Genomic DNA, 26,577 nt, shown 5'->3' with positions numbered 1-26,577 from the left:
AAGGATTTCCTAGGTAGTGACTATATCATATCAGTTACACAATAATTTGATTAAAAAACATAGACGTCACACTGTAATATTTGAATCACCAGGGCCAATGATCTATTGCAGGATTACAGGTACGAGAGATTGCCAAATATATAAATAAATGGAAGGGATATGGGGGATCACGGTCACGTGGTGGACGGTTTCGACCAATAACGATCGCGGCGGCGAGGGAAAAGGCTGGCGGTACTCTGAAACTTGTTTTTCTAGTGCTCTAGGGTCCTCGAATTGCCAGAAACCCCTTTTGCTCAGAGGCAGAGCCGTACATCAAAAGTGAGTCTGGCCGTTGCAAGGAGCCCAAAAAGACGCTTGACCGAAGCCTGCGTAATAAAAAACGGCTCTGCCGCTCTACCGGCCACTCTCACGCTCTTCAGCCAGCAACCATTCCTGCAATTCCATGTCTTCCCGACATGCCTCTCTCCGTCGAACTGACCTTGATAAAAAATGGTCCCTCGATAAAAAAAAATGGGAGAAATATAACTTTGGATAGCCTATAATAGTACGGAACGAAAGGGACGTATGAGGTATACTCGTGCACTTAAAAAAAAAAAAAAAAAGAACCTCACCGAATAGTATGCTCCTCCCCAACCATAACCTCGAATGACATAGCGTTCTCTCCCCTCATTTATTCAAAACGGGAGGCGTACGACTTTTTTGTGACACGTATGAAGTTCGTAATTGTCACAAAAAAAGGCGTACGCCTTCCTTTAAAAAAAATCAGGGAGAGACCTATGTCATTCGGGATTATGGTTTGCTAGGAGCGCGCTATCTGTGATGTTCTGTTTTATGTGTACATGCCGACCTGTACACTATTAAAGATGAACTTCACCGCATAGCACGCTCTTAGCCAACCATCATCCCGAGTGACAACGTTCTCTCCGTTGATTTGATGAAAATTGGGACGTACGCCATTTTTGTGGCATTATGCAGTTCATAATTTGCACAAAAATTGCGTCTCAACCCGTGCTCATCAAATCAACGGAGAAACCTTGTCATTCGGAATGATGGTTGACTAGGAGCGTGTAATGCGGTGAAGCTCTGTCTTTAGAGTGTTTTCCAAGTTCAAATGTGTTACGAGTAAACTTCAATATTACAGTTACAACGATACTCGTAAAATTCCAGAAAAACCATATTCAAATGCCATAAAGATGAACTGCGAACAGCCCCAAACTCTTTCCATGATAAGCTGTTGCATTCCACTTCCTCGGCACTGCTCTAATGCATCTTTCTTGCTGACGCCTCGCCAAAATCATTTGCGTAATTACTCTCCAGGTACTTTCAAGTGCCCTTGAAGTTCACGAGGTAATATTTGGCCTGAGTTGTCCGAAGTTGGCAAATTCGTTCCACAGTACACTCCTTGCTTCCCCCAAAAAAACCTGTCGCCCCTCGCGGCTTACCCAAAGTCAACACACGCACAAAAGCAGAAAATTGGAGGTGCCATATGCGGCCCTCGAAGGCAGCAACCGCCACAATAGCGTAAGTACACCGGCCGGGGCTACCATAAATCAAAAGCCATCACAACAAAAAGCCTACATCATCTCCCAGACGGCGGCGCCACATGAAGAGGCTCCCGCCAACCAATCACTGCTCGTCGAGGAGAAGGGGCGCATGCGCCCTCTATCGACAGGCACGCGAGGTCGAAGCGGCGTCCTCCGCGTCAGTTTGCAGACGTCAGTGTGACCATCGGTTTGGTGCACAGTGGTTTTGGTGTTATGTTTATCGTCTGCTTGTACACTGTGTACCTGCCATCGATGACCCAAAGGTGGGACGAAGAATCTTTTGGGATAACTCCGTGCCAGCGCGGAATTGTGTGATCGGCGACCGTGTCTGCTTTTTGTGTCGGCATGAGGGCGACCGCTCGATGTTTCGTGCGGTCCAGCCGGTTTCTTCGCTCCGTGGTTGTGTTGTGATGGCCGGCGCCGTTTGGCTAAGCAGAGAAGCTCTTGGATTACGACTCGAACGTCCGTTTTAGCCTGGGGCCGACAAGCGAAGACGATAGCCAGCTGAAGGTAAGTAAGCGACGTTGTCTTGCCCTGCTTTGTCAGATGTGATGGCCACACAGGCCGAGTTACCTGTCGTGAGCTGTTGTCATTAAGCTTCCCGTGTGTGGGATCCTTGCGTGATGCGAGCGATAAGAATGACAGCTCTGATTCTGACTATAGTTTGGGAAGCCGCTGTGCTTGGCCGCCGCGTATAACGAGGTTGTCGGACGGTGCGCTCGACATTTTTTCGCGCGCTCGTATTCAGTGAGTTCTCTGCATTTCACACTGTGACGTAACGCTTTTTTCGAAGCACGTGCGAGTATGTTGATTTGCGCATGTGTTACATCGCATTCGCACTCTTTCGTGAAAGAACGAAGGAAGAAAGCTGATGTCATACAGGGCAGACTGAGCGAACTAGTTTGCTTCGCTTTAGAAATTACTTAACTTATTTACTCTAACACATTGCTCCGTGTGATTTAGTGAAAATGTAATAGTGACCCCCGCAGTGAGTACTGAAATGCTGCATTGTTCGAAAATATTGGTCAGACGAAGGCTTTGCAATTTCCTTCCAGTATTCTGTTTCGAGTTTAACGATTTCCATACGGACACAGCAGTGCGTAACTAAACGGAAACTTAATAAACGTAGACACATTCTGTAATGCGCATTGGAATGAGGACCCTGCCGCGCAAGGTGGCAATTTGGGCGTGTTGGTTGATAACAGTCAATTTTGAAAGTGCTTAAACTGCATAAAAGTACAAAGAGACGAGACAACACACAGCACTGCCTTGCAACAAAAGAATCTTTCTAAAAAAATCTGCACACACAAAAAAAGAAAAGAAAGAGCTTTGTTGGAAGTCAGTGTTGTGTCGTCTCTTTGTCCCTTCGGGTAGTTTAAGCCTTGCTCTATCACTTTTAAAATTAACCCTGAAAAGCCCAACTATAACGCTATAAACATGTTTCAATACTAGAAAAAGCTCCGAATATAGTCCTTATATGTACATCTACTTTTTTTTTTTTTTTTTTTTTAGTGCTGCATATGTGCGTGCTCTTCTTATTGAAGTAGATCACTTCATTCTAGAGCACCTTTTGTTTCTCTCTCTCTGTGTGTATCTGTTCCATAGAGCCCTGCTTCGTTTAATTGCTGCTTTTCAACAGTATCGGGCAGTAAGCAGGTTACAAGTTACTGGTGCTACTTGTAACTATTGTTACCGCTTTTGGTGGAAGTACCTTTCAAATGTAACTGTAATTAAACGATACGGGTAGTGCTATATTTTCGCCAGATGCTCGCATATCCTGACCGACTTTTTCATCGTGAATATGATTTCCGTGAAATTCGGTACGTCCAGTTCTGCCAACGCTCCCACTGAAAGACCTTTTTAGTGCGGGAAGGCATGGATATGAACTCAAGCGCTTGAAGCTTGCTGACGGTAACTTGAAAAAAAACGACCACCGCTTAAATGCAACAAGTATGTGCAAACAAGTATCTAGCGCGTAATTTCGGTTGGACAGTACGACAAAGTTATGCAAATAGCAAAATAAGGTTTGTTAGAGTCGCGGTTACGCGGGTTTTGTTTCTTGAAATGTGACAATGTAACTAAGTTATACCTTAACATGGTTAGCGTATAGCTGTAAGTAGTTACATTTCGGAAACTGTAAGTCCCGCTCAGGTACTCTTTTCAACTATGGGGAATATCCTGCGCCACAGCCACAAGATATTCCGTAGCAGACGACAGGAAAAGACGCCGACGGCGTCGTCTGCTAAGTGTCGTCTGCTAAATACGGGCTAGCTAGTATTCTTTTTTTTGTTTTTCCCATCATATACAGTATTCATTTATCGAGCGGTGCTTTTCTCTTGTGTTGCGATTTATGAAACGTCCATGTTGATCTGCTTTCCCTTCTTCTTTCGTAGCAATGACCCAAGTTCGCGAAGTCAATCGGTGACGGCGAAAAATGTAACGCGAGTACACGAGTCTCCTCCGCGACGCGGTCTCGTTTCGAAGCCAGGGGAAATTGGCGGCCCCGTCGTCTCTGGTGATTATTCTTGAGCTCATTCATCATATCCGCGGTGTATTCATGTATCCCGCTTTCCTCTCAGGCCCTGCGTCTCTTCCGCAGTCTCTGTTTATCTTGCAAGAAGGAAAAAAAGAATAAGACAACAGTCGGCTTCAGTGTTTCTATCGTTTCTAGATCAAAGGTTCGGGACCGTTATTTCTTTAATCGCGGAGACTGAATTTCTAATAAGTAACTTACGAACATACGGTGGCGTGTCTACTTTGCAGCTGGTGGTATACATTGTAAACCGATTATTAAATGGGTAAAACGATGTGTAAAACAACAGAAGTAAAACAACAGAAGTAAAACGATCATGAAATATGGGCTGCTGAGTTTGAGGACGAGTCGTGTTGTTATTTTCTGTTCCTTGTCTCGGGTACTCTTACGTCAGAATTTTCGTCCCAACTGCGCTCACTTTCTTTTAGAGAATTACAACTTAAGATAACGGTGAACACTGTGCTGCAGACGCCACCCTGCACATTGCTCGTTATGTACGGCGGCAAAGATTCGCATGCGCATAACACTGTGTCTAAAAACAATAGAAGTCGGCTACGTAGCCGTCAGGAGCAGCAAGCAGGTAGGGAACATAGATCAGTGTTGCTTGACGAATTGCCTTTTTACCGCAATTTTACTCGCAAATTAAAAATGTTTAGCGTTCCTTGTCATAGTATATATATATATGACTCGTTGTGCTGGGTTTACAAGCAACAAGCTGTTAAACATCACCTTGTCTCCGTCTACTGCTTTATGATAACGCTACCTTTAAAAACGCTCGATTGAGCCTCCGCAATTAATGCCGGTTACTCCGTGGTCATTGTCGTTTCAAAGCACCGTGTATACTATCGCAAGTTTGGAACTGACACCAACGTCGCTTAGGCTATGTGTACGTCACACCGATGTTGATTTTATAACCCTTTGAATGAATGAAACTTTACCCCATAACGATTACGCTTGTTCGTTTATTTTTTTTTCTTGTTTTTTTTTTACCAGCTCCCGTACGCCGAGACTGGGAGGTGACATGGGTTCGAATCCTCTCACTGTCTGAGGTTTTTCCCTGCACTGTAAACTGAAAAACACCCTTATGGGTGTAAGTGGCTTGTCCTATAACTCACACCACTTTTTACACCGTATGGTCTGGAACACCCTTTTTAGAGGGTGCATTCTGTGTAAAACACCCTTTGAAAGTGTTCGTTTCCTTGAAAATGCCTTCTTTTGCACCCTTTAAACACCCTTTTAGGAGGGGTGTAAGATTGTTAAACACCCTCCTAAAAGGGTGTATAAAGGGTGCAAAAGAAGGCATTTTCGAGAAAAAGCACCCTCCAAAAGGGGCGTTCCAGACCATATGGTGTAAAAAGTGGTGTGACCTAAAGGACAACAGTCGTCATGAGCGGTCGCTCCGTAGACTAACTTTGCCCCGCCCCAGGTTTCTATAACCGGACCTCGATATATTTCCCCGACGGCAGGTGGACGATGGTAGTACGGATCCAACGCGGCGCGGTGCGTGCTATTATTTGAGGCTCGTGTAATGTGCCGGTGTCCGCCCTGCGACCTCTTTTCCTCTGCGGGCGCCAACAATAGCGGGTGTAATGTTGGAGAAGAATCGACTATTCCATATTTGTTTTCTCAACAATGGGTTCACTGCCAATGACGGTGGGTACAGTTGGCGCGTACCACTTGACCTGAGCTCCCGCTGAACGAGGCGAAACTTTGTGTTCGTGAAACGGAGCATGCTTCTTGGCAGTGATGGGTGACTGAGTTGTAGCTGCAGCAAAGCTCGTGAAAATCCTAGTGCAGCGTTTTGTTCTTTTCAAATTGGTCGTCAGTACGTTTCCGTCTACAGTCAAACTCCTTTACAACGAAACTGAGGGGACAGCAAAAAAAATTCGCAGTAAAGGTATTTTCGTTAAAAAGGATGTCCATTATTGGACCTACAGGGCTCTAGCGGGACCGCAAAAAAAATTTGCTGTAGTGGTATTTTCGTTAAAAAGGTGTTCGCTATAAAGGAGTTTGACTGTATTCAGTCCATACATGTTCCTTCCCAACTGAAGAGTTCTTCATCGGGATCTTTTTCGCTATAACGTTCCAGAGCACGGTGAAGGAGTCTGTGCGTCCTGGGCCGACTTCTAAGGGAACTGTGCCGGTATACGTCTGAAAAACGTCTTCGGAAAACCCCCAGATAGCACAGCCAGCACCGGGATCCGAACCCGGGTACCTTCCAGTCTCGACGTGACATGGCCAGCACGCTAACCACTGAGACACGCGAGCTCGACTATGCGGTTTATAGATGATCTCTACCAAATTAACCAATGAACGAATGTCAATAAATTAGGACTTCCCCCTTCTTTACTCCAGTCGAATCAAAGTTCCGCCCCGCGTATGCGTCATTTTTAGCTAATGCCTAATTTTAAATAAGGTTTCATGTTTTCCACCTTTGCCAACAAACGTCACAAAAATGTCCGCCGAGTACCCCATGGCAGCCTCTGCGCCAACCATTCTGCCAAATGACACAATTATCACTCCTGATTTGTAGACAAACAAGGATAACTGACCTTGAGATGAGTGAGCAGGGGTCGCAAGTGTGCCGAACTCCGCTTACCGCTACGAACATTCCCGAGTTTAAGCATGCAGCGCATGATTAGAAAGAAAAGAAAAATGTGAAAAGCAGCAAAAAAAAAAAAAAAAAAAAGAAAATGGTAGGAAAGCGAAAGCCAGCATCATTGCCTAGTGGATCGGTACTCCTCCAATAAAGAGCAATTCAATTCAATTCAATATACAGCGAAAATGGGCTGAATTTGTTAGAGGCAGACATGTACAAAATACTCAAAAATGTATTTAAGATAAGATAATAAATACTAACGTTAGAATGTAATTAAGATAGAGTATAAATACATGAAAACCAAAGTAACTAAGATAGAGTACAAAATACTTCAAAAAGTATTTGAAATACAATTAAGATACTATTTATCATTGAACGCAAAAAGTCATCGGTCACTGGTCAATGCGGCAAGTCGCCGCTATGTGACATGAATCACATAAACCTCGCGCACTACGCTAGCCGCCGCTGTCTGATAGGAGTCATCTAAACACAAGTCCAAAAAAGATGACAAAGAGATACTACATAACTCCACTAAGTATATGTGACCCAGAACAAAGCAAACTTCTAGCAAGTCCCTGCACGGTGAGGTCAGAATTCGGCATAACCGCGTCAAGGCACACAGAATAGAACCCTCACTGGCCAAGGATTAGTACACACGGGGCAAGATCTCTAAACGGGGACTTCCAAGAAGGGCCAATGTCCGGGTCATGTCCGAGGGACTCAGGAAATTTCCACTGAACAAGCAAGATAATGGAAAGACGAGACACAGAAAGTTTGAGAGGGAGAACCAACATTTGTAATTAGAGCATTGAGTACAAAATACCATAAAATGTATTTAACATAGAGTATAAATACACAAAACAAAAAGTATGGGGTAGAGTACCAAAATACCGCAAATTGTATTTAAAATACAGTATTTTAAATACAATACTCCAAATACGTACAAGTCTGGTTAGAGGTTCTACTTTTACGACAACATCTCGGCAGAACTCACTCATGCTGAATGCAGCGAATGAACTAAGCATACGGAGAGCTGAGAACGAGAAGTGAATGAGCATGAGTGAGCAAACGAAAGAGCTGAGCAAGGAGGTGAGCAGGAGTCGAATGAGCCGACCTATCTTTACGACACAATTCCTAATACGAAAAAACACTACAGACAGTTCCATGGAACCACAGCGGCACTTGGATAGAAGGGCATCTGAATTCCATTATTTCCCCTCAACATAATAAAACTTATATAACGCATCTATTTTCAGATCTGCTTATCACCGCGTGGTTGGGTCGCGCACCATCCTTACCTCGTACTTCTTCACGCCGCCGGCGACACGACCGTCAACGTCAAAGACTTTGTAAACGTTGCAGACAAGCATGCTGGTATTGCCTCGTTGCACCCTTCAATTCGAGTTATCCACATGGACATGCACCGACGTGGTGTCCACATTTTTTTTATCCTTTCTGTAGAGACGAGAACGAGAAGGAACCGCACCCTGGTCAAATGATGCGCGAGGAAAACCTGCTCTGGAACGAGAGTTATGCCTCCCTGGGATAGTCATGCATATGGATGTGCGATCATAAACGTGCAGTCATGCGGGATGATGTCTCATCATACGCTATATGCTGTCTGACAGCGGTGTATCATACCGCTCGAACAAAGGCCCAGTTGAGAGTCGCTCATAGTTACTGGTATCTCACTCCATATCGGGTGTGCGCATCCAGCCTTAGATTGATAATGGGGCGGTTGTCAGATTTCCACACCATGAAAAATGAAATACGATGTGCCCAGATACGGCCTGAAACAGATTGATCTGTTGAGAGGAGGGGGCGTACGCCCTCTATTCTTCGGCAAGTCGTAATAGAGAAGTTGGCCCCGAACGCGTTGTATATTGCGATGATTTTTCTCCCTGATGCGCGATTCAGGAGATACCCTCGTCTCAGGATGTCGTAGGAGAGTGTCGCGTTTATATGCAGGAACTAATACTGCCGAGGAGATGGAATGGCTTCTATCCGTGTATTCACACGAGCGACATCCTCACGGAATATTCTAGTGGAAGAGAAAGCGAAAACACTGCTCACGGAGCCCAAGTTCCGCGTCCCGTGTTATGTTGAGCATTCACACGGTGCCGGAATACCGGGAGTGATCACTTAGCAGACGACAATTAGCAGATGACACTTAGCAGACGACACTTAGCAGACGACACTTAGCAGACGACACTTAGCAGACAACACTTAGCAGACGACACTTAGCAGACGACACTTAGCAGACGACACTTAGCAGACGACACTTAGCAGACGACACTTAGCAGACGACACTTAGCTGACGACACTTAGCTGACGACACTTAGCTGACGACACTTAGCTGACGACACTTAGCTGACGACACTTAGCAGACGACACTTAGCAGACGACACTTAGCTGACGACACCTAGCTGACGACACTTAGCAGATGAGCGTCTTTTCCTGTTGTCTGCTACGGAATATCTTGTGGCTATGCGTGGCATGATATTCCCAACGGTTAGCAGTGCGCGTGAAGACACGACGTTGAGCGCCCCCGCGAACGTGCCAGCAGAAAGCTACAACGTTTTATCGCATCTTCCGCTGGACTATTCTGGGGAATGTTGCTCGTGTGAATACACGGTTTATTCCAGTGCGGGGAGTACATGGACACGGAAGAAGACATCGTAACAAACGCGTTTGTTACCATGTTACTCAACCAACACGTTCTACATCTCGCACAGAAGAAGACGTCCGGCATGGTTTCGCCGAGCTGTCAACACCACTGACTATGGGCAGGGCCCGCTTGAATAGATAACCGTGCAGACAGACATGAGGATATGACAAAAACAAACAAAAACGACACGTGTAGGGGGCGTTTCGATTGCGATAACAGGCTGCTATCATCGTTGAACTTCGTTGAATGCCGTTCTAGATAAGTAATTGGTGTAGATTTATACCACTAACACACGGGCACATTTGAACTCTTTTCATTAGGGGGTCCTGCAAAGGACACAGCTGCAAAGGACACCTTCGCGAAGGGAGTTCGTGCCGGTGACACACGGCATGAGCGAACTCCTTGGTTCTTGACATTCGCTCATGGTTCAAATAAGATAAACGGTAAGATACCAGTCAGGTAGTTAACAGTGAATATAACCAATACGACCAACGAATTATAAATACGTACTCCAACGCTGCAACTGCAATATCTGCACGCAGACTTCGTGTAGTTGAACAATGAAAACATGGTCTAGTCTTCGTTCGAGAGTATTGTCGTATCGCCCTTCGTTCGAGGCTACGCCATACGCTTTTACAGATGAAAAGGAGATCGCGGATCACAGTTTCCCAAAAGGACCGCTTCGTAAAAGGAGATCCTCGTTTGCCGTCTGTCACGTCACGCAACGCCCTTCTGTTAGGTGTCCCTTTCTGTAAAGGAGTTCAAACGTACCCTTTTATCAGGGGTATACTACACGTAAGATGTAACGGTCTAAAATTGGAATTTAGCATAGCTCGCTCAGAACAGAGGTACGTCGTCCTCTTTTCTGATTTGTTCAAAAATGCAGGTACAGTCAAACTCCTTTACAACGAAACTCAGGGGACAGCAAAAAAAAAAAAAAAAAATCGCAGTAAAGGTATTTTCGTTAAAAAGGATGTCCATTATTGGACCTATAGGGCTCCAGCGGGACCGCAAAAAAATTTGCTGTAGTGGTATTTTCGTTAAAAAGGTGTTCGCTATAAAGGAGTTTGACTGTATACGTTCTTTTTGTGACAGATTCGAGATACGACAATTGCTAGAAAATGACTCCTCTCCTCAAATCATCCAAATTGTTCTTGTATTTGGAATGTACCATTTTTCACGAGGGGTCAGCGGGACATATAAAGATTGCTGGATAAATTCCCTTTAACGACGCTGAGAAACCACTGAGGAGCACGTTCCCTTCAATCGTACAACTTTTACCACTCACGATTTTTTTTTAAAGCATCGTTCGAAGCTGAAGACCACACACACAGTTTCGATGTTACCTCTCTGTACTTGGCTTCCCCCGCTTCACGCAAGTACCTGCTAACAGTAAGGCATTTTTATTTGTTTTGACGTTTCTTTACTTTCACCTCACCGAGCTGAGTTTTGACTTTTACGACGCTTAAAACCAGTTGACACCGGGGGCCGGGACGGGATATGTTTTACGGTTGGCTGTGGGAGGAACGGAAGCAGGGCTGCCGTAAAACGAATTGTGGTTGTCGTTAAAAACGGACAATCGTTAGAAACGTATTACGATAAGAAAGGCCGGGTCGCGGTTCGTAATTTGGAGCGATATGTGCATTATGGACGATTCTTGTATTTGTTGCGTTACCTCGATAAGGTATGAGAATCAGTGATGGCCACTAACTACTTCTACAGTAGTTTAACTATAACTACTAACTACTTCGCGATGGAGTAGTTTAACTAGTAGTCCAACTACTTTTCAGGGGAGGTAGTTAAAACTACTTTAACTACTGCAGTGTATTTTAACTACACCTATAACTACTTAACGTTCTCCATCAACACCAATCACATTCTATAGTGTTCTTGGACACCTAAATATGAATCACGAGCAGCGATAAAAGTGAAGATTTAGTACACATGCACGGCACAATTGCTCTGCACCTTCGTTCTCATCAAACAAGTAGCTCAAGGTAAAAGTCGGAAGCACAATCGTGCCGTAAAGCTTGCGGCAAAACCGGAAGTAGTTGGCGCCTGCAGTAACCTAACTACTGTAGTTAACCACTCGAAATGGTAGTTTAACTAGTAGTTGATAACTACTTTTTAACTACAATGAGGTAGTTTAACTAGTAGTTTAACTACATGTAGTTAACTACTGGCCCTGGTATGATTATTGCAGTAAACCAACGCTATAACCGAGATCGTTTTTTTTTCTCTCTCTCTCTCTCGAATTGTTGCATCATTCGGAATCTAGGGATGTCGCGACGGAAACGCATGCATGCGAACCCGATTATTCGAAGTGTCCTGCCTGCGTACCACGTTTGCCGACTAAACCCGTGCGGCAAACCCATCGTACGCCGTTTCTTTCTTGTCCTTAAAAGGACGCCTAATCGTAATCGCACATGAAAAATAAACGCCGTCGGAAACGAACCCTCTTCTTCTTTGTTTTGATTGGCCTGGATTGGATTTTGATTGGCGACTGGTTTGACTGCACCGGCAAGCCGGTCATTCTGCCGTCACGAGCACTCGCTCGGTAGCGGAAACGCGGGCTTCTGAGTCTAGTGTCACTGTTTGTTTTTCTTCTTCTTTTGGCATTTTCGCTGTTATCGAATTGCTGTTTATGAATATTTCTTCCGAGTTAGTTGTAATGACGATGGACCGTACATATCATGGCGACCTTGTATATCGGACAGCGCCTCCCAAACTGGCAAAATTGGGCACCAAACCAACCAAGAGTTGCAAAAAAAGAGGGGTCCCGACGTTTCGGAGCCACCTCGCTGGCACCTTCTTCTTCGGAGGTGACTGTGGTGGGCAGCGGCAGCGGGTCTTATACTTGGCGGTACATTCGTTCGTTCGTCATGCGGCGAGGGCCGCATTGACATTTATGTGCAGATACTTCCCTTCCCCATCCCAGCACTGACGACGACTTCTATATCTTCCGGTCTCTCGATCGGTGTCTCGAGCGCAGCGAGTCGAGAGGTAGAGGCCACGTTGAAATTTTGGAACGCCGATGAACAGGTGCAAAGAGGCCCCCCTCCTCCCCTCGATTACGAGGTCCATGGGAGCGCACCGATGAGGTCGCCAGACGAGCCATGACCAGCTGCGGGTGACAGCTTGCTTCTTTCTCGAACAATGAAGCCACCTTCAGTTCGTACTGGCGAGCAATGAAATTTGGGAATGTCTGGAATCCCCCCCCCCCGTACAAGTCTTCGCTGTTTCTCATTTGGTAAGTAGGTTCTCGCCAGTGGCGTAGCAAGTGGGGGGTTTCGGGGATTCAAAGCACCCTCAAAACATTTGGTAGTGCATTTGGGAGAGGGAAAACGAGGGTAAATCCTCTCCCCCATGTACACTCTTAAAAATGAACTTCACTGCATAGCATGCTCCTAGCCAACCATTATCTCCAATGATATCGTTACCTGACCTGATTTGTGGAAAACGGGGGGCGTACGCCTTTTCTGTGACAATTATGAATAGCATAAGTGTCACAAAAATGGCGTACGCCTCCCGTTTTTAACAAATCAGGGCAGATAGCGATATCATTCGAGATGATGGTTGGCTAGGAGCGTGCTATGCGGTGAAGTTCATTTTTAAGAGTGTATAGTTCCCGTGGAACCCTTCCCGAAATATTTTTTGGCTACGCTGCAGGCAGTGTTGTGCCCCGCTACTCAATTTAGGTAGCGAAATACCGCTACCCGCTACCCTATTTAAAAGTAGCGCGATACTAGCGGCGCTACATATTTACGAATGTTGCGCGATACCGCTACCGCTACGAAAAAAAAAAAATGTAGCGCAATTACCCTTCCGCTACTTTTTCACCGATGGCCTATGAATATGTACCATATATATACGCCACGCCAGCCAGATTCAGGGCTGAGAGACGGCCGCGGCACGACTTCTTTGAGTCGGGCTTACATGATCTGACAGCGAGTTCAGTGGACGTATTCTAGCGTCTAATTTATTTTATTTTCTCCCTCAAAAGTAGCGGTAGCGGAGGCGGTTCCGCTGCTCAAAATTGTAGCGGAAATTACTTTCCCGCTACAAATAACAAATGTAGCGGAGTTACACCTCCGCTACTGAAAAAAGTAGCGATTACAGTAGTGCCGCTACAAGTAGCGCCGCTACGCACAACACCGGCTACACCTTCTTGCAGCGGCACTGCATAGACGTCGTTTTAAAAGCACCAGCTCGCGTGGCGGAGTGGTTAGCGTGGCCGAGTGGTTAACGTGCCATATCACGTCGAGACTGGGAGGTACCCGGGTTCGAACTCCAGTGTCGGTTGTGCTGTCTGGGGTTTTTTCCTGTGTTCAGTTTTTTTCAAGATGTCAGATATACGTCGGCACACGTCCCTTAGAAGTCGGCCCAGAACGCACATTCGTCACACACACAAAAAATGACCACCCGGTTGTTTGTATTGCAAACTGTAGGATGGGACAAGCGCCATGCTCGTCCACATCACGCTTCAAAAATATAGTACTGCTCTCGCCCTCAAAACGAAGAGCAGGCACTTACTGCTTTCTTCTCCCTCCTCGGTGAACATGAAAGAACGCGGGACCGCCCGGTTGTTACTTGAGAATTGCTAGACGCCATTTCAAAGGTGAGGAATTTCTCTAACCGCATGACAACGCTCGAAATGGTTCAGATCGCTCCTAATTTCAGGAGTTATATAGCGGGATTTTTGTGGGAAATAACATATACCCTACAAAAACGCCTCCCGTTTTCGACAACAATAAGGATCTTCATTCAATCCAACACCTTTGTATAGCTTGGAATGGGGTAGGGTCCTGCACTCAACGCAGAGAAACATCCCACATCATCATCATCCATTCATCTATGTTGTTGTTGTTGTTGTATAGCTTGGGCATTGCGTCAAGTTCAAGAGCGTGCGACAGAAGCTTACCGGGGGTAGACACCGGACGACCGGTTCTATACTCTGGATTCTCGCGTTATGCAATGACGACAACGTCAGGGGACAACGGCCGATTGGTGTTTTACTTCGGCGTCTTGGCCCTCTATCATATGGCTCTGTTTCGTCCGAATGCTGTGGTGGACAACCATGCCGACAGTGTTGTCATCTTGAAAGCTGCCTCGGTGAACCGAACCAGCTGGTACGGCGTGCCTCGCCCTATACTGATACCAGCGTCCGAATCCGTCCGAGGACGTCAGCAACTTGGTGGCGGTGCACGAGTTACTAAGGGGCGTCACATTGCGCGAATTACGTTAAATATATGGTGGACACGATTTAACGCGCCCCTTAACCCTCGCATGGACAAAAAATTAATCAGCGGAACGAGCACTGCTGCGTCGCTCATGAACATAGTTGTTTCGCGACGCTAAGGCACCGATATTATAAGTCCAAGGTAAGTCCAAGGCGTTGATATATCACCGAAAGACAACAATGAAAGCGTAGAGCCTGCTAAACGAAGTCGTGACATTTAAAAAAAATTGCTTCACGTGTTTAGTAAACATCAGGGTGAATGAAATAAACGCACTCTTTATATACTCGTAAACGTGTTACGGACGAAAGCTACCGAAAAGACATGAGAGAAACTGCAGAGTGGCAATAATGCACGTTTGGTTCGCATGTGTTTACTGGCACCAACTGGCTCGTATACAGGGTGTCCCTGAAAACGTGTCATTGAATTATAATAAAAAAACTACGCAACCTAGAATCATGCGGTCAACAGCATTTGTTCTTATTAGGTTTTTGCCACATCCTAATGTGAATGTCATGTACTCAAAGTTTAATTATGTAAATATTTGCGAACTGAACTCGGAAATTTGCCAAGTAAAGGTCACTTTTTTACCCCACCAATATGAAGAGCGTGCCGAATTCACTCAAATTCATGATAATTCACAGTGATATTCACGAGCTATCCCATCGGAAAAAATAGCCGAATATCATGCTTTTCGGAGCACCGGACCATAGCGCGCGATGACTTTTTGAGCGCAATCGCTCTCAGTGCGACGAAAGGAGGTTCCGAAGCCGGCCCACAGAGTGATAGTAGAAAAAGTAACAGTTCCTAAAATTGGGAGAGGGAAAGCATTATCCCAGCGAAAGTCGGACGTGATAAGCCGTGCCTGTTTTATCTCTCTCTGGGATGTTAGGGAGGGCTGGGTTTCCAACCTCCTTTCGTCGGACTGACAAAGATTGCGCTGAAAAATTCATCGTGCGCTATTTTGTGCGACCTCCCTAGAGCATGATGTTCGGCTATTTTTTCCGAAGGGACAGCTCCTGAATATCCCTGTCAATTATCATTAATTTGACTAAATTAGACACGCTCTTCACATTGGTGGGGTAAAAAAGTGACCTTTACTAGGCAAATTTCCGACTTAAGCTCGCAAATATTTACATAATTAAACTTACATTACACGACATTCACATGAGGAGGTGGCAAAAACCTAGTAAGAACAAATGCCATTGACCGCATGACTCTAGGTGGTGTAGTTTTTTTATTATAATTCAATGACACGTTTTCTGGGACACCCTGTATACTGGCACCAATGATAAACCAAGCTTGGACCTACAAACAGGAAAAAGTACCAGGCGGGCAACAGAAGGTGCTGCTGAAGAAAAGGCTAGGTTTCGAAACCCCACACGGTTATCATGGATAAACGTAGAGGCGCACAAAAGGACGACACACACGAGCGTTGGTGTGTGTGTGCGTCGTGTCGTTTTCTGTGTCTCTGCGTTCATCCATAAAGATATCTTATAATAACCAACAAGCTCTCCTTTTCCTGTCATGAATACCCCATATGGTGTATTCATTCTGAGCGAGTGGTTGAAGGAGATGCGTGTAGAGATCTTTCGCAGAGGCCCATGGTTAACAATTCGTGACTTTCACAATTCGTGACGTCACAAGACAGAAGAGTCGAGATGGCCCGATTAGGGGTCAGCGCTTTCCGTCGTTTTTACGAACGTATACGAGGCCAATTAATTTCCCCACTAGAAGTCAATGTCACGACAGTGCAATGCCGCGAAGTGCACAACGAAGCGTACTATATACTTCGATGTCGATGACACTGGGTGTTGCTCTTCTATACACTAAAGATTGTATACTCTCGTCGCCCGAAATTACCGTCTAGGGTGTGTGACGGTTGGTGGGAAGCGTTCATTGCATTTTAACTACGAGCCATTCGCAGCTGTGTTGCGGAACTTCTTCGGCGCTGTTCATGCATTCAAGACGTTTTTTTTTTTTCCTTCTTCGCTCGCCACACAACAAAGACTGATATTATCGTCTTCTTTTTTTTTTTCTTTTTTGTCTCCCGTCCGTTTTTATGGCGATAAGAAAAATATATCGCCGTCCATTAAAAGGTCCGTCCGTCCTTCCGCTTTGCGAATATTTATTTCTTATTATCCGAATTTAAGCGACATAATTGGCACGTGCTAAGCAGCATGCGATAAGCGATAGTGACACTGGATTTTGGAACCGTAATGTAGACCGTGAAATCTGATATCGTCAAGAAAAAGAGCAGAAAAGTAGAATGACCGCTGTATACCCAACCTATATTTTGTTAATTAATTGATAGTGCATATATAGCGACTGATTTCCTTTCGCAGAAAAACGCCGTTTTTTTTTTTTTTTTAGTTCGAGCGTTGCCTATAGTTCCTTGGGTCCCAACATTTTTCTTCTCAGAATGCAAATACTGCCGTAGCCGGGACGACAGTGACTAATGTCTCCACTTTTTTTTTCTTCTCTCTCAAGTAATCTAATGAGATATAGCGAAATTTCAAGGTAGGTGTGGCTGTCTCACCAGATCCAGCGGAGTAAGGGTAATACCTTCCACGCAGAGTTGAGTGTGCTGGGTGTTTGCCCTCGCAGGTGGAAACGCGATTGCCGTCAGAAAAAAATAAAGAAAGTCATGCCATTTTCCCTCGAAGTCGACGCAGGATCCCCCATCCATATACGGGCACTGAAACGAAAGATGATGATGATGATGATTTGTTTTGTTTTTTTTTGGCGCAAAAGCTACTAGGGCTATAATGAAACGAAAGAGCCACAAAAAGTCAGGCCAAGGGCAGGGGATATGTTGTGTCATTCCATCCGCTTCGAGTGAGACGGTAACGAGGCGCTTGTGGTGACCCTAACGTGGCCTTCAATCAGCTATTCTGGAGCCCCAGGGCCCATGACCACCAACCAATAACGTAATGAAGAATGAGGAATGAAACCAGATTTTTCAATCGTTTTCTTTTCTTCTTTTTTTTTTCTTTCCCCCCTTACATGGTGCGGTGTCGCCTCTGTCTATGTTAGGCAGCGCGTACGTATGAGCACTTGTGGTACATTCACCTCAACAATAAGTTAAGATCACAGCAATCTGGGCTTCGAGTGCACGTTGGTAAACGAACCTTGTATTTGTAACATCGCACTAACGCTACATATAAGCTTATAAGCGGAGCAGCGTGCCCGGATGTCATCCGCGGGAAATTACAAAAGGAACTGAGAGGGGTAGAGAAGAAATAAAAATAAAAATGCGGATCAAACCGCTATCTACAAGGGTCGATGGGTCTTACAATTTTAGGAGTCACATTAAAGTACACTCTTAAAAATGAACTTCACCGCGTAGCACGCTCCTAGCCAACCATAATCGCAAATGATATCGTTATCTGCCCTGGTTCGTTAAAAACGGGAGGCGTACGCCTTTTTTGTGACAATTATGAACCGCATAAGTGTCACAAAAAAGGCGTACGCCTCCCGTTTTTAACAAATCAGGGCAGATAACGATATCATTCGAGATAGTGGTTGGCTAGGAACGTGCTATGAGGTGAAGTTCATTTTTAAGAGTGTAGCAAGCCCGAAACCATCGTACAAGGGTTTTTTCCCGGTTGAAACTGTAAGTAATGGCAACAGTATACAGTGGGTAAATAGCAGATAATTTCAGTGTTCCTGCACATAGTCATAATCGTTTGTAAATAACTACGCATTTTTCTCGAATCCGATCGATATTTTCAGTGTCGCATTTGCAAAAATCAGCTTGTCTGAAGCGGAGCTTCTCATTAAAGAATTGTACTACACACACATCGTCCGCGGCTACACAATAAATACTTCGCTCCTGTGCTTTGTGTGTATTTCTAATTTAGGGTATTTCACGGTAATTGTTGTCATTTCGGCTCTCAGGCATCGCATATAGAACGTCCTGCAGAGGACACGGTTGTCTAAAATCGGCACTCCGTGGTTTATCTCGTCTAAAATCTCCAGGTGTTACGAGACCATTTCTTTTTAGTAATAAACACGTGCAGCACCATGGTCCGCCTTCAAATACAATATTGGCGCAACACTTTCAAGCGCAACCGACGTAATATGGTCATAGGGCCTGACTTTTTAGGGTTAAACCCGTATCCGCCCGATATTTACCCCCCGAACGAAATCTGTAAAATTCGGGTTTAACCCGAATCTACCCGAAAACATCCGTGTCGCGTGGCACACTCATAAGCGTGCATTAAAATAAAGTTTGACAACATTGCTAAACATTAGTTCCGTGCTAAGACAAATTTTTATTAAACAAAAAAAAAATCACCCGAACACACCCGAATTCCTGACGACAGAATACGCCGTAACGGGATTTAACCCGAATACACCCGAATTTTCGAATGAAAAATATCACCCGATATTTACCCCCCGAATTTGGCCAAAAATAAAACCCGAAAAAGTCAGGCCCTAATATATGGAACGTATGGCGAAGTAGTGACAGGCGATTTTTTTTTTGGTAACCGTGTCTCCAACAGAACTTTTCAAGGTTGTCTTCTCCCAAAGGCATCTCGAGGAGCAGTCTTGGTTTCTGTAGTGTTTCTCGTGTGTGCCCGCATGCACCAGATACGGGGTTCGTTGTCCCCGTAATTTATGCAGGTAAGAAAACAGTGGGGGCGGGTCTCGAAAAAACGTGAACATCCACTCACGTCGGCGATGCACGCATCGTTCGGGAGCCTCGATTGTATACAACCCTGTTTACGTCCATGTACAGGTTGGGACAAAAGTTTACGGAACACGCGAGCGGGTGAGTTCACTGTTTCGGAGGGGTGGGAAGGTGCGCTGTTAGCGACACACACACACTCTTAAAAATGAACTTCACCGCATAGCACGCCTCCTAGCCAACCATAATCTCGAATGATATCGTTATCTGCCCTGATTTGTTGAAAACGGTAGGCGTACGCCTCTTTTGTGACAATTATGACCAGCATAAGTGTCACAAAAAAAGGCGTACGCCTCTCGTTTTCAACAAATCAGGGCAGATAACGATATCATTCGAGATTATGGTTGGCTAGGAGCGTGCTATGCGGTGAAGCACATTTTTAAGAGTGCAGTGGCAGTTCCGATGTCGCTTGAGTGCGTCTGAAAGTGGAAGCTACCGCTGTGTGTCGCTAACGGCGCACACTTCCACCCCTCCGAAACATTGAACTGAGCCGTTTCCGCCAGCCGCTAGAGTGTCGCACCTAGAGTCACTAAATAAGCTACGCTTCAGAGTATCGACACTGAGTTCCAAGCGCGAGCATGCGCCATCTTGTTACCCACGCGCACGCGCACTTCAGCGCACGATGCCATCTATCGTGCGCGGGTGAAACGTTCCTTTCGTTTGCAAGCAGCAGTTGACGGCCTCGAGCTCATCTTGACGTCCTCAGGACGCTCTGGTTGACAACACATGGATTATCGCACAATAATCACACACGCTTCTCTATCCCACTGGGAGCATTATGTTAGCCGTCTTTGATCCTCAAATGGGGATGATACCGGTGTGGTGCGCAAACAAGGTGGCGCTCCTGACCCTCCCTTCGAGACATCAGTGTCGATACTCTGAAGCGAAGCTTATTTAGTAACTCTAGTCGCACCGAAGAAAAAGTACGCCTCTCGCGTGTTCCGTAAACTTTTGTCCCAACCTATGCTCCTAGACAACTGCGGGTGCGTCGTGGGCAGCGTGCGGCCCTATGTACTGATCCTAAGGTTGCTGACTGGAACCCATCGCGCCACGCAGAAACACTGTCTCAAGGAGATTGCCCAAACAATAGTGAGGAAAAACGTTCAGCTGCACATAGAAAAATACTACCGTGCTTCTGACAAAATGGCGTATATAGACGCAGGCTAGGTGGTGAATGAACCCTATAACGTAAACGCTTTAGTCTGGGCACACAGAGGGACGGCACGAACACACGACTCAAAAAGTCGTCGTCGTGTCGTGTCCTCGAGTTCTGTCGTATATCCGTGCCGTCCCTTTGTGTACCCAGACTCAGGCTTTTATTTTATGGGGTTAAACCGTGCTTCGAGAGTTCTTCGTTGTGCAAGAATTTCTCTGAACATTCCTTACGTTCAAGAAGGAGACTTCCTGGCGTCCTTTTTCGGGACCTTTTAAAGGTAAAATATACGGATAAGCCGAAGTTATCTCTTGAACGGTTATCTCCCTCTCTCTCTCTCTGTGCAAAGAGTTCACACCCAATGAGTTGTTTTATTTTGTTGCCTCAATGTCCCGCGCCGCTCTATGCCAGAAAATTCAAACTGATCAAAAATGAAATGGGGAAATTACATTATAAATCCTGCCTACACAGACTCTCCGGGGACTCTCCAACGTAAGTGTCATAAAAAAGGCGTACACCTCCCGTTTTTAACAAATCAGGGCAGATAGTGATATCATTGGAGATTATGATTGGCTAGGAGATTTCCATGCGATGAAGTTCGTTTTTAGGAGTGCACGAATATAAACAGAGTTGCTTATCCGACTGGCACCAGATTCTGGAACATCGCCTCAGAGGTAGAGATAAAAAAAAATCCGGAAATTTTGATCCGCTAGAAAAAAAAAAACGTTTCTTTCTGGTATTTTTGTTTGTTTTATTAAAATGGAACAGAATTGAAACAAACGCTTGAAGCATTGCCGTCCAAGCCGCAGCATACAATGAGTTAGAAACTTCAGTAGTGTTCACCCTCTTGGCATAACCTAAGAAGTCGGTTATAACCTCCCAGGAGGACCCGGTTGCACATCACCTTCCGCGATATTTGAGCGCATTAGGTGGTAAAAATGAATCCACGGACCACTCATGACACGGTGTTACCTTTATCGCCATCGTTACTCGTCGGAGTCGCGCTTCTATTATGAATGGTACGTCTTTCTATATCCGACCGTTTTCCGATGCAGCACCACACTGTAAACTGAAAAACACCCTTATGGGTGTAAATCGCTTGTCCTATAATTGACTCCTCTTTTTACACCGTATGGTCTGGAACAACCTTTTTAGAAGGTGTATCCCGTGTAAAACGCCCTTTCAAAGGGTGCTTTTCCTTGAAAGTGCCTTCTTTTGCACCCTTTATACACCTTTTTAGAAGGGTGTTTAACGATCTTACACCCTCCTAAAAGGGTGTTTAAAGGGTGCAAAAGAGGGCATTTTCAAAGAAAAGCGCCCTTTCCAGGGGTGATTTACACGGAATACACCCTCTAAAAAGGGTGTTCCAGACCATGTACGGTGTAAAAAGAGGTGTCAGTTATAGGACAAGCCATTTACACCCATAAGGGTGTTTTTTAGTTTACAGTGCACTTACCAACGGCACAGATCTCTCCCTCGGTGTGATACAGTATGCTCTTTCATTCCTCCCCGTCATGCTCGGCTGGGTCCGGGACATCTTGCACGACAGCTTCGTGTGAATGATTCCTTTATACATACGGGACAACACGCGTGGCGCCATTCTTCGCTGCATGGATGGCCTATGTGGAACTCTTAATCTGTACATCATATAATGGAACCAGTCTCGTGGAACAAGTCGGACGAGGAAGCGCCGCGATGCAGCTATGAGCGGTGCACAGAAGTTAATAGAGGACAGCAGCACTGGGGGAATTAGTATGAGTACTGGGCAGACTTCACGACACACCATAGGGTGTAGCTGGACACGAACCCACCACCAGAGTTGTGCCTAACTCGTTACAAGTAACTCGTTACTTGGTAACGGTTACTTTTTTGGTAACGAAGTAACGACTCAGTTACTTTTAAAAAAATAGTAATAGTAACGGAATCAGTTACAAAAATTGGTAACTCGTTACTGACGTTACTCGTTCCTTTTCTTGAGCACGGGGGAGCACATTTCGGCACTCTGTGTGACGCAATGCGTGCAGATTTGACCTGCGTGACCAGTCCCTCACTGGATGTGTTGTTGTCCTTTCTCTTGTTTCCGTAATTTCGGACCATCACTCTTTCCCAAGAATGGCCACCAATTGTGCTATGGCTACAAAAAACGCGTTTCGACATCTAGCCTTTTCTTGTCTTTGCTAAGCTTCTGAGCGCTCTAAATTACGACGCAGCCCCTCGCCTGTTTTTGGGAACCGTTGGTGATCGGTGGCACGAAAACCAGTGTTTTTTCTTGTGTTTTCGTAATCTCCGATCACCCCCACTTCGGAAGCAAGGGAGAAGGTCCAGGCAAACTGATATACATTCATGGTAATGGGCCGAGGGACACGGAACACGAAGGACGGACGACAAATTTCGATTATCAGCTTCTTCTGAAGTGCAATTCCTCAATTATAAAGAGTTGAAGGCAAGTGACGGCATGTTTGTTGGCTCCTTTAACTGAAAGTATGCTGCGGTAACGTAAAAGTAACTCGTTACCTGTAAGTAACGAGAACTCGTTACTTTTGTATGTTGGTAACGAGTAACGTATTTAGTTACTTTTTTCTGAAGTAACGGGTAACGGTATTTAGTTCCTTTTTTTTCGGTAACGGGCACAAGTCTGCCCACCACCTCTCAGTCTTTACCGTGGCTTTGGTGCTAAGCAAGCGGGTCTCACAGTGCGGATTGTGTTGGTATCGCTATACATTCCCAAGCAGCACAACATCTTGGCCCAATATTGGACCAACATTGGCAATACCAGCTCAATACTGGTCCAATATTGAGCCGGCAATACTGGCTCAATATTGAATCAATATTGGCCCAATATTGGCTAAATATTGAAACAATATTGGCAATACTGGGCCAATATTGGCAATACTTGCTCAATATTGACCCAATATTGCACCAATAATGACAATACTGGCTCAATTGTTGGACCAATATTGACCCAATATTGAACCAATATTGGCGTATTGGGCCGAGATGTTGCGCTGCTTGGGTTAGGGTGCCTGAATACTAGCTCCCTCTGTGTAGGGTGGAGTCACCCTTTGGAGAAGCGAACGCCGCAGAGCCGCCATATTGACTCCCAAGCTTACCATGCATGAATGCTGTGCGCCGATTGTACTCGCTTTTTCAAACCACCCTCGCTATGTATCTACTCAATTCCACTACCACTACCAGAAAGCGAAACGGAAACGAAATTCAAAAGTGGTAACGTTAACGAAAACCAAATTCGCAGGACGTTTCCCTCAGTGTTTTCGCGTTAATAGGAAAATTATATATATCCGCACTATTCTTCCAGTCATCATTCATTCATTCGTTTATTTTCTGGACTTTCTTTCGTGTTGAGCCCACTGCGCAGCAAGATGGGCGCGAAAGTTTTGGATGACGTGTTATTTTTGCGCACGAGCGCAACCTAGAGAGGCATCTACTCGCGGTGTATAAGATTCGTGACGAACTTTGCATTAAAGTCTTTAGTGTTTGTGTTTGGTGTGGCTGTCCTTTTCCATCCAGTATGTAACTAGAATATCTGACAAGAAAAAGCCAAAACCAGACAGTACGAGCTTCGGAGGAGAAACAGAAACCATGCAGTACCGAAATTACCTCGGAAACGGAAACGAAATTCTTAAAAGGAAACGGAAATAGAAACCGCTACCGAAAATCGTCCAGAAACAGAAACGGAAACGAAAAGCCGAGTTTTTCAGTTACCGGAACCGGAACCGGAAACAATAATATTTTCGGTAACCAACCCTGTGTTATATACGCAGTGCAATGTAGCTCTGTCGCCGTACTTGGCGCGCAATGTGCAGTTGGTGGCGACTTCGACAGAATGTTGCCCGTAATCTTCCATTTTAGAACAGAAAACAGAAAAAAACAGAACAGAACTACAGAAAAACCTATGTTCTAACAGAAAAAACTATGAGCGCCATTGTGACGTAAAAGTACTGACGGCTCAGGCTATCGAATAGATAAATTTTCTGAGATTGCTTTAATAGACGCCGCTTCAGCGAGACGTTCCGGATAAAGAAAACAAGAGGTTTTGCTTCCTATATCTGGAGAAGACATTCATTTTCCGGGCCCTCAAGCTTACAGTCGTCGAGCGGCGATGAAAGTTGTCCGTCCCCATTAAGAGCAACAAGTAGACGTTGTCTTCATTGGCTGCATCCATTAACCTGGCGGGAGTCGGTCAAAGGTTGTTCTTCGGGAAGGGGGGTCATACAAGAGTTGGTAAGAGCCCCGAAGACATGAAGCTTTTCTATACTGCTCGGCGTCATTTGCCGTGTCATATGCACGGGTAGTCTTCAACGATAAGTGAAACCATTGAAAATTCACCAATCACGTAACGTATCGACCTGTCAGGGTGCGTTGGACAGCCTTGAGAAGTTGTCGCGTGGTGGCGCTACGTGCATTTTCAACGATCATTTAAGACTATCCTGGTATTAGTCTTGTTGCACAGCAACCGGAACCAAAGGACTGTTGAAAAGACAAGTAGTGGAACTAGAACCTTCCAATATCTGGATCTTCGCCTTTCTGTGACATTTTTGCAACAAAAAGGCCTCTCTCCTAATATCGGAAGCAATAACTGTACGATTGGTCGACGTGGTTCGCACAGAGCGTGTCACGCGGTCAAGTTCAATTTTTACTTTCGCTTAACTTTCACTAACCTCATTCCGTGTTACTAACATCACGAACCAGCTGTAACTTTGTAGCTTTTCGTAGCTAACTTACCGCAAGAGAAGCGAGCTCTAAAACGCCGGTCAAAAAAGGCGCGTCAATTTCACGTCTGCTTCTTCTTCGTCTCTTTGACTTCTTCGTATTATTATTATTATTTCTGTCTCGGCGTTCTTGCTAGTCGTAAGTCATACGCACAGTACCCTTCTGTTTTTAAGCGACGAGAAAAAAGATATTGTTTACGCGAAAGAAGTAAAAAAAAAAGGCTGCTTTTGACGGGTTAACCCGCGCGTGATCTGCGATACCCTTCTCCTGTCGTCTGCTTCCTTACCAGGCGTCGCAGACGATAGCCAGATGTGCGCGCTCTGATTGGCCCAGCTCTAGATAGAGACCTCTGCACCGGAAGCTGTGTCGATGCGCAACAAGGGCTCCGCACGGATGCGGGTATTCCAGGAAAATAACTTTTTTTTCTTTTATCATGGGGTCACAGTACCACGTGTAGACGTCAACAATCTTCGAGTTCGAGAAACCGAAAATAATTTCTAAGCAGTCGGTCAGAGAGTCGTCTGCGACCACACTCTTAAAAATGAACTTCACCGCATACCACGCTCCTAGCCAATCACCATCTCGAATGATATCGTTATCTGCCCTTGAGGCTTAATCGTTTCATCGTCGTTGCGGTCGTTATGAGCTAACGAGCGGCGGGAAATTCAAAAAGGCGCGCGGGAAATGAAAAAAGATGGGCACGTGACACATTGCGCGTGACGTATCCCACGCCCTTCACGTATCGCGCGAAGAGCGCCGTGCACGTGTTTTATCACGTTTTTAACAAATCGGGGCAGATAGTGATATCATTGGAGATTATGATTGGCTATGAGCATTCCACGCGATGAAGTTCATTTTTAGGAGTGCACGAATATAAACAGAGTTGCTTATCCGACTGGCACCAGATTATGGAACATCGCCTCAGAGCCATCTAGAGCTCGCGAAAGTTTTCGTTGTATACCGGGTGTTTCAGTTAAATCCCCGGGCTAAATAATTCGCGAACGGGTGCACCAATCCACGAACTTTCTTTTTTACAAGTATCTGTCCGATACCACCTACAAGCTGCACACCGTGTGAATGAGTGGGAGGCGCTCATTATTAAAATAAAAATGCAAATGAGTTTCGTCAAAAAGCGTATCTTCTAAAGCAGGGCGCTGTCGGCATTAAAATGGGTACTACCCCTTTTGGGACCTTCAGTGGACACCTTTTAGAGAAAAATCTGCCACCGAAGCGGGTCATTTGTTGCAGTAATTAATTGGTTTCGGTTTACGTATTTTTGTCGCGGCTGGTCGCGGCGAAGCGCAAAAGGGCGTATTTCATTGGTGTAATTCATTAATGTAAGGACGTAATTTATTGATGGATAAGGGAGTGAAAGAGCGTCCTTTTGCGCTGCGCCGCGACCAGCCGCGACAAAAATAC

The 26,577-nt window shown here is 45.4% G+C and overlaps 2 protein-coding genes across 2 annotated transcripts in view; one reads left to right on the top strand and one right to left on the bottom strand.

Annotated features, from left to right (window-relative positions):
- The window catches only part of LOC135384244 (uncharacterized), a 92,436-nt gene that overhangs the window by 53,495 nt on the left and 12,364 nt on the right, over positions 1-26,577 (bottom strand). The window contains exon 2 of the mRNA XM_064613455.1: positions 17,121-17,279. The gene's annotated coding sequence lies outside the window, so the exon portion shown is untranslated. The remainder of the gene's footprint in view (positions 1-17,120; positions 17,280-26,577) is intronic.
- LOC135384243 (vang-like protein 2) overlaps positions 1,724-26,577 on the top strand; it is a 90,735-nt gene continuing 65,881 nt past the window's right edge. The window contains exon 1 of the mRNA XM_064613453.1: positions 1,724-2,054. The gene's annotated coding sequence lies outside the window, so the exon portion shown is untranslated. The remainder of the gene's footprint in view (positions 2,055-26,577) is intronic.

Source organism: Ornithodoros turicata, chromosome 2, assembly GCF_037126465.1.
Source record: "Ornithodoros turicata isolate Travis chromosome 2, ASM3712646v1, whole genome shotgun sequence".
NCBI classification, from domain to species: Eukaryota; Metazoa; Arthropoda; class Arachnida; order Ixodida; family Argasidae; genus Ornithodoros; species Ornithodoros turicata.
This window is presented reverse-complemented; position numbering and strand designations above follow the sequence as displayed.